This window comes from Aotus nancymaae, unplaced genomic scaffold, assembly GCF_030222135.1.
Source record: "Aotus nancymaae isolate 86718 unplaced genomic scaffold, 86718_ANA_hifiasm-v0.15.2.pri h1tg000020l, whole genome shotgun sequence".
Taxonomy (NCBI): domain Eukaryota; kingdom Metazoa; phylum Chordata; class Mammalia; order Primates; family Aotidae; genus Aotus; species Aotus nancymaae.
This window is the reverse complement of record NW_026988432.1, coordinates 52,043,368-52,054,800: the sequence shown is the minus strand read 5'-3', so window position 1 is coordinate 52,054,800 and position 11,433 is coordinate 52,043,368. Positions and strand designations below refer to the sequence as shown.

Here is an 11,433-nt window from a genome sequence, read left to right as displayed (position 1 = left end):
CTTTTAGGCTGACTGATGTTGCCATGGACACTATGGCAATCCCTGTGACCCACACATACACCTCTGGAGGGCCTTCTGGAATTAGAAAACCTGAAGAAACTGGAAGACCACGAAAAGTGGAAGAATGATAAACTTCTGTGGTGCCTAATTAACTTTAAGACATTCTCTATTCTTCCTTATTCCTGCCCCGATTGATAAGGCAATTGGACTTCGTAACTGACCTTGGTTAACCTCATGGCTCCAGACCCTACAGCCCCCTCCCAGCTTGCAAAAACTGCCCAAAACTATAAAACCAATTCCTAACATAAGACGTAACACCATAAAAACACTAGAAGGAAACCTAGGCAAAACCATTCAGGACATAGGCGTAGGCAAGGACTTTATGACCAAAACACCAAAAGCATTGGCAACAAAAGCCAAAATAGACAAATGGGACCTAATCAAACTCCACAGCTTTTGCATGGCAAAAGAAACAGTCAATAGAGTGAATCGGCAACCAACAGAATGGGAAAAAATTTTTGCAGCCTACCCGTCTGACAAAGGGCTGATATCCAGAATTTACAATGAACTAAAAAAGATTTACAAGAAAAAAACAAACAAGCCCATTCAAAAATGGGCGAAGGATATGAACAGATACTTTACAAAAGAAGACATACATGAGGCCAACAAACATATGAAAAAATGCTCATCATCACTGGTCATTAGAGAAATGCAAATCAAAACTACATTGAGATACCATCTCACGCCAGTTAGAATGGCGATCATTAAAAAATCTGGAGAAAACAGATGCTGGAGAGGATGTGGAGAAATAGGAACACTTTTACACTGTTGGTGGAAGTGTAAATTAGTTCAACCACTGTGGAAAACAGTGTGGCGATTCCTCAAGGACCTAGAAATAGAAATTCCATTTGACCCAGCAATCCCATTACTGGGCATATATCCAAAGGATTATAAATCGTTCTACTATAAGGACACATGCACACGAATGTTCATTGCAGCACAGTTTACAATAGCAAAGACCTGGAACCAGCCCAAATGCCCATCGATGATAGACTGGACAGGAAAAATGTGGCACATATACACCATGGAATATTATGCAGCCATTAAAAAGGAGGAGTTCACATCCTTCGTAGGGACATGGATGAACCTGGAAAACATCATTCTCAGCAAACTGACACAAGAACACAAAATCAAACACCACATGTTCTCACTCATAGGCGGGTGTTGAACAAGGAGAACACATGGACACAGGGAGGGGAGCACTATACATGGGGGTCTGTTGGGGGGGAGGAGTGATAGTGGGGGGGTGGGGAGTTGGGGAGGGATAGCATGGGGAGAAATGCCAGATATAGGTGAAGGGGAGGGAGGCAGCAAATCATACTGCCACGTGTGCACCTGTGCAACAACCTTGCATGTTATTCACATGTACCCCAAAACCTAAAATGCAATAAATAAAATAAAATAAAATAAAATAAAAACCAATTCCTATCCCACCATCCTCCACTGACTCTCTTTTCTGACTCAGCCTGCCTGCACCCAGGTGACTAAACAGCCATGTTGCTCACAAAAAGCCTGTTTGGGGTGGGGGGGGTCTCTTCATTCAGAGTGCATGTTTTAACACCAACTAGTGTCTTTAACTTGATAGTGGGGTGAGGTGGGGCTGACACATGCAGGTGAGCTCAGGGACAACCCACAAAATCGAGAAACAAAAGGGCAAAGAGCTTTTCTAGACCGGAGCTTCACCTGCTGCCCAAGCTGTTGCCATTTTCTAGTGTGCATGGAAGCAACTGTTCCACTGGTGATAAGCACTTGAAATCACATTATTCTAATGCCATCATTTAAGAGTTTTGAACCCATTCAAATGATGGCAAATACTTGAAACTTTCATCCCTATGTATGTTCCTAATTATTTATTCCAAATAACATGTCAAACATTTCTTGGTGTTGCTTAATGTGACTGAAGAAAATATTAATGTTGTTAAGGACTTAGTGCAAAGGTAATCTCACTTTGTTTTCTTATAATGGGGGTAAGGTTAAATGACAATGTGAGGCTACTATTAATTTCCTCTTTTAGTGAATACATATGAAGCCCCTTTTGTGTTCCAAACATTGTTCTGGGGGCTACAGATAAAAATAAAAGAGCAATAGATAGGGCATGGTCTGCCTTTAAGGAGCTCACAGTTTGGAAGGGGAGTGGACCTAGCGTCAAACAGTAACAATCGATTGTGGCATGTGGACAAAGGAGACAGGCACAAGGTGGTGACAAAGGGCTGGTGGGAGGACCCTGAATCCCAGCTCAGTACTGTTGCTGCTAAAAGGGGACTTACGAGTTCTTGGAAAAAAGAACACTCTGTTGTTATTCAGTCTTCACTGTTTAAATAACTTCATCCATGCAGAGTGATTCATATTATCCTCATATACTGTTAGTTTCAAGCATTTATGAACAATCATTAATCTGCCTACCAAAGTTAAAAAATAACTTTATATCCATACATGCTTTTTAGTTTCCAATGGACTGACTTTCTCATGCATTTTCTCATCAAAATCCAAAAACCTATGATGCCGGAGGAAAGGGCTTCATTAACATTATCCCCATTTTTCAGATGAGAAAGCTGAGGTGCAGAACTAGTGAAGGAACTAGCTCTAAGTCATAAGGCTAATCAATTGGCAGATTGAGCCATGTGAATTGAGGTCTTTCTAATTGCTTGGACCATGAGTGCGTGAGTAGATTCCAATGCCGAGAAGACTCATTCCTTGAATGAGTGTCATTCAATGTGGGTTTCACGTGGGGGTTTAATAAGAATACTAGTTGGTCGTTCCCTCATTTTAGAGACTCTGGTTCTTTGAATCCTGTACTATGTCACTCTGCACATTTCTTGTATACTTTTGATTATTCTTTCTCTGTATCCCTGCCAGGTAAGTGCTGGTGCCCCATAGGGCTGACCCTGCCATGTGTTTCTCTCTCACACACACACTCTGGACAATCATGTACATTTTCAGGGCATCGGTACCATGTCCCAAATTGAAATTTTCTAACTCTGACCTCTCCCCAAGCATCAGAAAAATATTCCAACTGCCTGCAGGATGTCTCCCATGGATCCCCGGAAGTACTCTACACTCCTGAGTAATTCGTCCTTCCACTCAATACTGGAATCCTCACTGTTATTCTTAATTCACTTGCTGTCAGCATCATCCGCCCAGACACCCAGACTCAAAAGTCACGTTTCTTCTCCCTCCCATGTCACATCTAACTGGATCATCACATCTTCATTCGGTCCTCCAAATGTATTTTTTGAATGTATTTGTTTCCTCTTTCTCCTTCCTGTTGCCACTGTCCTATGTATTTGATTGAGTCCTCCAGTATGTCTGTGGGTTTCGTGAGAGCATATTGAGGACAGGGGCAAGTGATATATTCATTCAAGCATTCATTCACTAATTAACTTCACAAAAAATTGAGACAGATCTCACAGCTACTGAGAAAAATTGGGTTGATCCTTTTGGGAAAATTGAACGTGACCTGGAAACCTTCCTCTTTTCTCATCCTATCTAGATTAGTTAACTCTGTATTATATAGCTCTTAGGCCTTAACAGTTTCACACTGGACATCTAGCTGTTATCTAGCCAGAGAGCAAAGATTAAATGACAATTTTTATCAATCATTCCCAAAGTAACCTCTCTCAAAACCACCACATAAGATTACTGCCAAGTAAATGCCTGAGGATTTGATTAAAAAGATGTTTTGGCCACAAGTCACATCTATGATTTATCAGAATTTTTCAAAAGTAACTGTAAAAATTCTAAACTCTGGGAGGGTCTCAGCAAAAATATTAGTATATCTGTGGTAATTTTGGCAGAATTTTTTTTTTTTTACTTCTTTGTGGACTTATGTGAAATGCTTACAATTTATAAAATTTGGTCTTATTTAATGAGGTATTTAGGATTATATTCAGTATCACATTTGTTGAATAATGTTTAGTGAAATAAATAGAGATAAGAATTGGAACCACCTTGGAAACAAGCAAAGAAATTCCTGCAGAAGAATAGATTTCTTTTAGTCATCTCCTTTGATGCATTTAAAATGTGATTCATTTCCCAAAATGCTGAAGTATAGACATGTTTCAGGAACATATACTAAGTGCCAAGTTAAGTATCCCTATTATATATTATAGTGATGAGAAATTTATTTATGCTGAAGAATGGTCTGATTGTGAAGATTTATACTGTCATCTTGGTAGGCTTAGACCTTTGATATTTAGTTTATTCAAAGTTTATCTTGTCCCAGGAAAAATGAGTCTGGTGGGTTAAAAATTACTACAAATTCCTTAACTTTCATCCCATTGAAAGATAAAGCCCAATTCTCTTCCTTTTGAGTTCAGAATGGCCCTGGTCCTGTTTTGACCTGTAGAATGTAGTGGAAGTCTCTGCCAGTCTTCTGAGGCTGGGGCCTCAAGAGAAATGCAGCTTCCATTTTCACTGCTTGGGACACACCCTCTTGGAAGCCAGCATCCATGCAAGATGCGTGATTAGCCCGAGATGAGCATTCTGTGAGGAAGCCCAAGCTAGCTATGTGGAGAGAGTCGCCAGGAGGGAACACCGAGTTGTCAGACAGGTACACGAAGCCTTCTTGGAACTTCTAACCCAGTTGGGCCACCAGCCAATGCCGCATGGAGAGGACTATTCAGCCTATCCTTGTCTGAATTTCTGTCCCACAGAATTGTGAGTAAGTAAAATAGTTATTTTCTAAGCTTCTATGTTTTGGGGTAGTTTGTTACACAGCACTAGGTAATCAAAAGAATTGACTCGTACCACCCACCGTCTCCCCTAAAGGAAAGTTTACATTGGAAACCAAATGGACTAATGAATCAGAGAATCAGGGCAGAAAGAAGTGTTCTCAAGGAGATCCAGGACTACACTTCTCAGGCTTTGCATTTGATCTGGGAATTGTCTCTTTTTGCCAGTGTCAGAAAGCATTGCCCTCAATTTTTCTCCTCATGAGTGCCATTTTCCCATTGTTATAAGATGCTCTTGTCAGTTCTTCTGATTACTCTAAGTTTTACATCAAATTACAACTGTTTTGTGTCAGGCCACTACTAAACACTAGTGGACACAGAACAGGGTCATTTGACAAATATATAAGGAGCCACTGCATTGCCGTGTCAGGCACTGTGGATGCAAGAACAAATATGACATGGTCTCTGCCCTCAAAAAGCTTATAGTTTATTAGGAGGAGAAAAGTCATGTTCAGGTAATTATTATTCAACCCTAGGCTAAGATGATTTCCTGGGACACAAGAGTGATTATTTCTGGCTTAGTAGAAGATTTCTTAGTGAGAATGACGTCAGGTCTTGGCCTGGGAAAGTGAGTAGGAGCTTGGCAGGAAGAGAAGTTTCTCAAAGTCATGGTACCAGACGGGGTAGTGAGAATGAAAGTCTCTGAGCTTGGACAACTACAAGGTATGAGGCAGGGGCATAGTGAGAATGAGGGCAGATGAGATTGGAAAGGCAGCCTGTGGTCTGATTATGCAGGTTTTTGGATACTCACTTTTTAGCAACTGAGTTAGAAGTTTGGCTTGTTAAAATTGGTGAGCTGTGGAAGGTTGAGGTGAGAGGAGATCACATCTGTGTTCCTATGTCACGGACCGTGGACCTTCTTTCTCCTCTTATCACATGTACTGGGATTTTTGTTCGTATAAAGTTGATACTGTAGGAAAGGCACAAATGGATGAGTAACTCAAAGCATGACCCTAGAGGAAGATGGCTTGATGACCCAAGGAGTAGCTTATCACTTTACCAGTTAAGAATAGAGAAGATTAAGATCTGGTGTTTGATAGGTCAGTCAGGTGGCTATAGCTTACAATAACCTATTATGTATTTTAAAATAGGTAGAAGAGAGTAACTCCAATGTTTCTAGCATAAAGAAAAGACAAATACTTAAGGTGGTAGATATCTCAATTATACTGATTTTATCTTAACAAATTATATAAATATATTAAGTTATCACATGTACCCCCAAAATATATACATCTATCATGTATCAATAAAGACAAAAAAAATAGGGAAATAGATTTAGATCTTTTTGTTTGACTGTCCAACTTTTAGGAAGTGTAACATCTGCAGGGAGCAAGGAAATGTGACTTTGGAGAGAGATTTTTCCTGGCCGCAGAGAACAGAGTAGGGTCAGTTCCCAAAACACTCAGAAAGGTTTTTATGGTGGAGGAAAACTGCAGTTTCTCTCAACCTGTGTTGTGTGCCAGCGATGATTACATATCCTCTCAATAACACATTAAGTATTATTTCTTAGCAAGTGTCCCCTGTAGCCTGAGTTTATCTCGAAAGAATTCTCTACGGTCTTAGTAAGCTGCACTTATTAAAAATTTTGCAGTATGAATATTGACAAGCAGGCTGCTTTCTTTGGTTGTTTTCTTGTGAAAGGTGCTGAGGACCAGAAAATGAGGTTAACAATTTGGGCTCAGTCAGTGACCTGCTGAACTCGTCACCCCAGAGATAAGCAACTCACTCGCATGGTTACAGAGTGCCTACTGTGTGCCAAGCACTGTGCAAAGAATGAGTGGTGCTCACCTTGCTAGTGCAGAGTGAGCAGTGCAGTGAGGGACAAAGACAGGGAGCACCAAGGGAAGGATCTAGATGGTTGCTTATTGAACAGGTACAGCTGTAATTTTCCCTTTTGTGATTTTTTTTTTTTTTTTTTTTTGAGGTGGAGTCTTGTGTTGACACCTAGGCTGGAGTGCAGTGACCGGGTCTCAGCTCACTGCAACCTCTGTCTCCCAGGTTCAAGCAATTCTCTTGTCTCCTTTTTGTGATATTTATCTTAAGTTTCCATATAAGGATTATGCTGACTTTGTAAAATGATTTTGAAGTTTTCTTGTTTTTATGCCATGGGATATTTTTATTGATACATATTAGATGCACATATTTTCTGGGTACATGTGATTATTTACATTCATTTAATCAGATCAGGGTAATTGAGATATCCACCTTAAATAATGACTTTTGCTTTGTTAGAAAAATTCAAATTATCTTCTTGTAGCTATTTTGAAATGTATAGTTGGTTAATGTTAACTACAGTCTTTCTATTGATCCATTGAACATCAGGTCTTATTTCTTCAGTGTCACTAATCAACCTCTCTTCATCCCTCTTTCTCCTTAACCTTTCTGGCCTCTAGTAACTACCGATCTACTCTTTATCTTATGATCCACCTTTTTTAGCTCCCTACATATGAGTGAGAACGTTTACTATTTATTTTTCTGTGCTTGGCTTATACACGTAACATAGTGCCCTCCAGTTCATGGAATATTTTGTGTAAACAGGGATGATCTATTTCTTGACTTTATATGCATAGCTGGTGGAAACACTTTATGGGTCTGATCTCCTTCTTGGAGATAATTTGTTGATGGCCCTTTTTTCCCTCTTGCTTCTTTCATGGTTATTTGTCTATTTAGGTTTTCTGTTTCTTCCCAAGGGAATTTTGACAATTTGTAATTCTTGAAAATAAGTCATTTCAAGACTTCATAGTATTCTGTTGTAATTGATTTCTTCTATATTTGCCACATCCTTCTCACTCTTGACTTAATCTAAGACCTTCTGTTTAATTCATTATAAAATTTTCAATTTTATGTGTTTTGGCCTCCCTTAAATTTTTGAATTTCTTCTTCAATTGTATTATTTTTCCTATTTTTCTAATACATACATTTCCATTTTGTTCTTCATTTTTCATTCCTTCAGTGTTCTTTCCTTGGAATTTTTAGTCTCTTGACTTTAATTCTTTGTAAACTCTTGCTTTTTTTTCTTTTTTCTTGTTTATGAGGGGATACATTTCAGTGGCTTTACACAATACCTCTTGCTCATCCTAAAGCCCAATGTGGGTGTTTCTACCAGGCTTCAGGGACCCGGTCTCCTTCATGTGTTACTTCTGTCATCTCTAGGAACTTGGTTGTGTTTGCATTCCCCGATGAAAGCAGGCAGGTGGTAAGAGTGCTCAGGCTCATTGGCTTCCTAAAATCCTGGGCCTGGAAGTGGCTTAGTCACTTCTGCTCTCATTCCATTGGCTGGAACTCAGTTACATGGCTATACCTCACCACAAGGGAAGCTGGGAAATGTAGTTTAGTAATGTACCCAGGAATAAGTAGAAATGAATTGTAGTGGACACCAAAGTTTCTTCTACATTTTTGAATAATCCTTCTTATCTTGCAATCTGTTTTTCTGATATCAATATAGCTATATACGCTTTCTTGTGAGGTTTGTCTGTCATATGGTTTTCTATCCTTCTATTGTGACTTTTTTTGTTTCCGTTTTATGTGTGTTTTTTCTAAATAGCGTATGTTTAGATTAAACTTTTACAAACTGGTAACATCAGTTTTGTGTTCATTTTTGGAGACAGAGTCTTACTCTGTTACCCAGGCTGGTGTGCAGTGGCATGATCTCAGCTCACTGCAACCTCTGCCTCCTGGGTTCAAGTGATTCTCCTACCTCAGCCTCCTGAGTAGCTGGGATTACAGGCACCTGCCACCACACCTGGCTAATTTTTGTACACACACACATGCGCACACACACACACACACACACACATTTATTTAATTTTTTTTAGAGAAGAGTCTCCCTGTGTTGTCCAGACTGGTCTTGAACTCCTGACCTCAAGTGATCCACCTGCCTCAGCCTCCCAAAGTTCTGGGATTGCAGGTGTGCCCACTCAGTAACACCAGTTTTAACTGCAAGTTTTGCTTATATAAATTTACTGTGATCTTTTTACTTAGACTTTTTCCTAGCATTTTTATGCTTTCTATTTTTTCTTGCATTTTTCATGCTTTTTCTACTTTTCTTAACTTTTAATAATTGACTTAAAAAACTATCACCCCAATGATTTGTATATACTCTTGTCATAACTCTTGACATTGAATTGTGCCTACATAGTTTAACAAGTCTAAATATATCAAAAATTTTTAAACTTCCTCTTATGAAAACATAAAAACTTTATAATACTTTCATTCTAATTATCCCTCCTTTTGAATACGGTTGATCAATAGCAACGAAAAGGATTGTAAGTGTGGTTCTTCAAGCCTGCCCAGGACATATTCCACCAAGTTAGGAGTATAGTGGGGTCTAAGTGTATTGTGCTTACTTTTATGTCATACTGCTTTCTGAGTAAGAGGTGATACAAGTCACTTTTCAGCACATTCTTTCATCTTCTCCCTTCTATACTATATCTTGCAGAAATATCAGTGGATGGCTTCTTTCCCCACTCTCAAATCCTGCTGCAGCATTTTCCTTATCTTCATGTCCTTTTGATTATTATATTAACATGGAGGCTCTATCAGGGAAGAAATTGGGTCTGTTTCACACACTCCAGCCCAGTATACCATGATTAAGAGCAGAATATTTCATTAGAGCAAAATGTGAATACAATTTCTGTTTAAGATCTTGGCAAAAACAAACAAACCAATTTTTTTAAATGTTACCATGAAATATAAAAGATTGACCCAAAGAGCTAAGTTGTTATACTCTCTCCATTATAATATACGGTGCAATGTTATGTGATAACCATGAGGTAATTGTTGAATGCATCCAATGACGACATTTCATAAGGAGGATGTACTGCTTTGTGTATTTGAAACCTAATTAGAAAGTGTCTGCATTTAACGTCAGAAGCTACCATTTTCTTAAAGACAAAGGCATTTAAAACAGTTTACTTCTTAGAGTTCATAGCACACTGATGCAACTTAGTTCAGAGTGTATTTTGGCATCTCTTCTGCTGAGAAAGAATAGGGGATGTTGGAAAACAAGGCCTTAAGAAGACTTGTCACTTTAAGGCTAAGGTTTAAGAGTGTTGAAGTGTAAAATCTTGAACTTGAGAGAAACAGAATCTTGAAATGACTGATTGGTTCACCATGGCTATAATTATGGATAAACTAATCTGTAATAAAACTTGGCATTGATTGTAAAAACTACGATTTTTGAGCAAAGCATAGGAAGGTTCCAAGTTGGGCAGGGTGAGGAGTGAGGGGCGTGGACATTTCCAGCAGCAGGCACTGCTGCTTCTGTTTCTTCCTAACAGGCAATGGCAGAGAACCGTTTAAATAACTCCCCCAAACACCATCTGAGGCCTCACTTTGTGAGAGCTGAGTATTCTAGGTATGCTATTTTAGGGCACTGATCTCTTTAGCTGTAGCTAAACCCTGTGGATAAGTGATGGGAGTCAGATGCTTCTCCTTCAGTTTCCTAATCATGGCTTTATCACTCCTAGGATCATGCTTAGTTCCCACTAGGATGATGAGCATGTTGGAACATGGTGGTGAATATCAGGATATCACTTTGCACAGGTATTTTCAAATGATGCAGGACTCACAAAGGAAAAGCAAATTAAGAATTCATCTGTTTGCAGATAGGACAGGACATGTAATCCATCATACTCTCCTGTCCAGTTGTATCCCATGAGCCCAAATTCACTGGTTTTCCATCCACTGTAACATTGGCAGAATAGTTGTCAAAGACAATGGGGACCTCTTCTCCAGGAAGTGCACTGGAGTGTAACTGAACAGTAGGTAAATTTTATCTACAGATCTGTCTTCTACCACTGTGCACATGATGGCCTGCATCTAGGCCACTAGCTGGGTATCTCTGGCTGGACACAGATGCAAGAAGCAGCAGGTGCAGGGTTCAGCAGGTTTGGAATTTGAGGGTATTGGAAATAGTGGAATATTACATGGTCTGCTGTGATTTAGCCAGTGTAATGCAAATTACTGTAGTAAGACTTGAATCTGAAGTAGTTTTCATAAAATGGCTGTGGGTATGTGTGTTCTCAGACTGGTGTTAGTGGCGCCAGTTATAAATAGCAATTGAGTATAAGACCCAAGGTCTTTCTACCACCTTCAGAACAAGGTAGTAGAAGGATCTAGAATTATAGTCATAGGACCAAGATTTAAATTTCATTTCCCTCGTGAATAAATCTGTGATTCCAGCAGGTGTTTGTTAATCTTTCTGAGCCTTAGCTTGAACATTTCTAAAATGGAGATAATAACACTGACCTACAAGAATTGTTTCAAAGATATGAATCAATGTGATTAAATGAAGAAAAAAAGAAAAGATGTATTGTAAAGTAACTTGAAAATGAAAGTAATTCATGTAACAAGCATTTTAAGGGATTACTGTGCACATAAATTGTATGAAGAATGTTAAAACACAAAATGAAAACTAATTAAAATATTTTAATTGGCTTTTATTCATGACTTTAGAATCAGGCAGGCCTCTGCAGGAAGAGGTTCAAAGAACTCCAGTCTGCCATGTGCTTGGACAACATTTATGGACAGAAAACAGAAATGAGGTACAGAAAATGAAAGTGAGGGAAAGAGACAGCTTGATTGGTTACAGCTCGGTGTTTGCCTCATTTGAACATAGTTTGAACAGTTGGCCACCTGCAAT

At 39.1% G+C, this 11,433-nt stretch overlaps 1 pseudogene; it reads right to left on the bottom strand.

Moving 5' to 3' along the window:
- Positions 1–10,062: 10,062 nt before the first annotated feature.
- LOC105712078 (ras-related C3 botulinum toxin substrate 1-like) lies at positions 10,063–10,610 on the bottom strand (annotated as a pseudogene).
- Between the last annotated feature and the right edge of the window lie 823 nt (positions 10,611–11,433).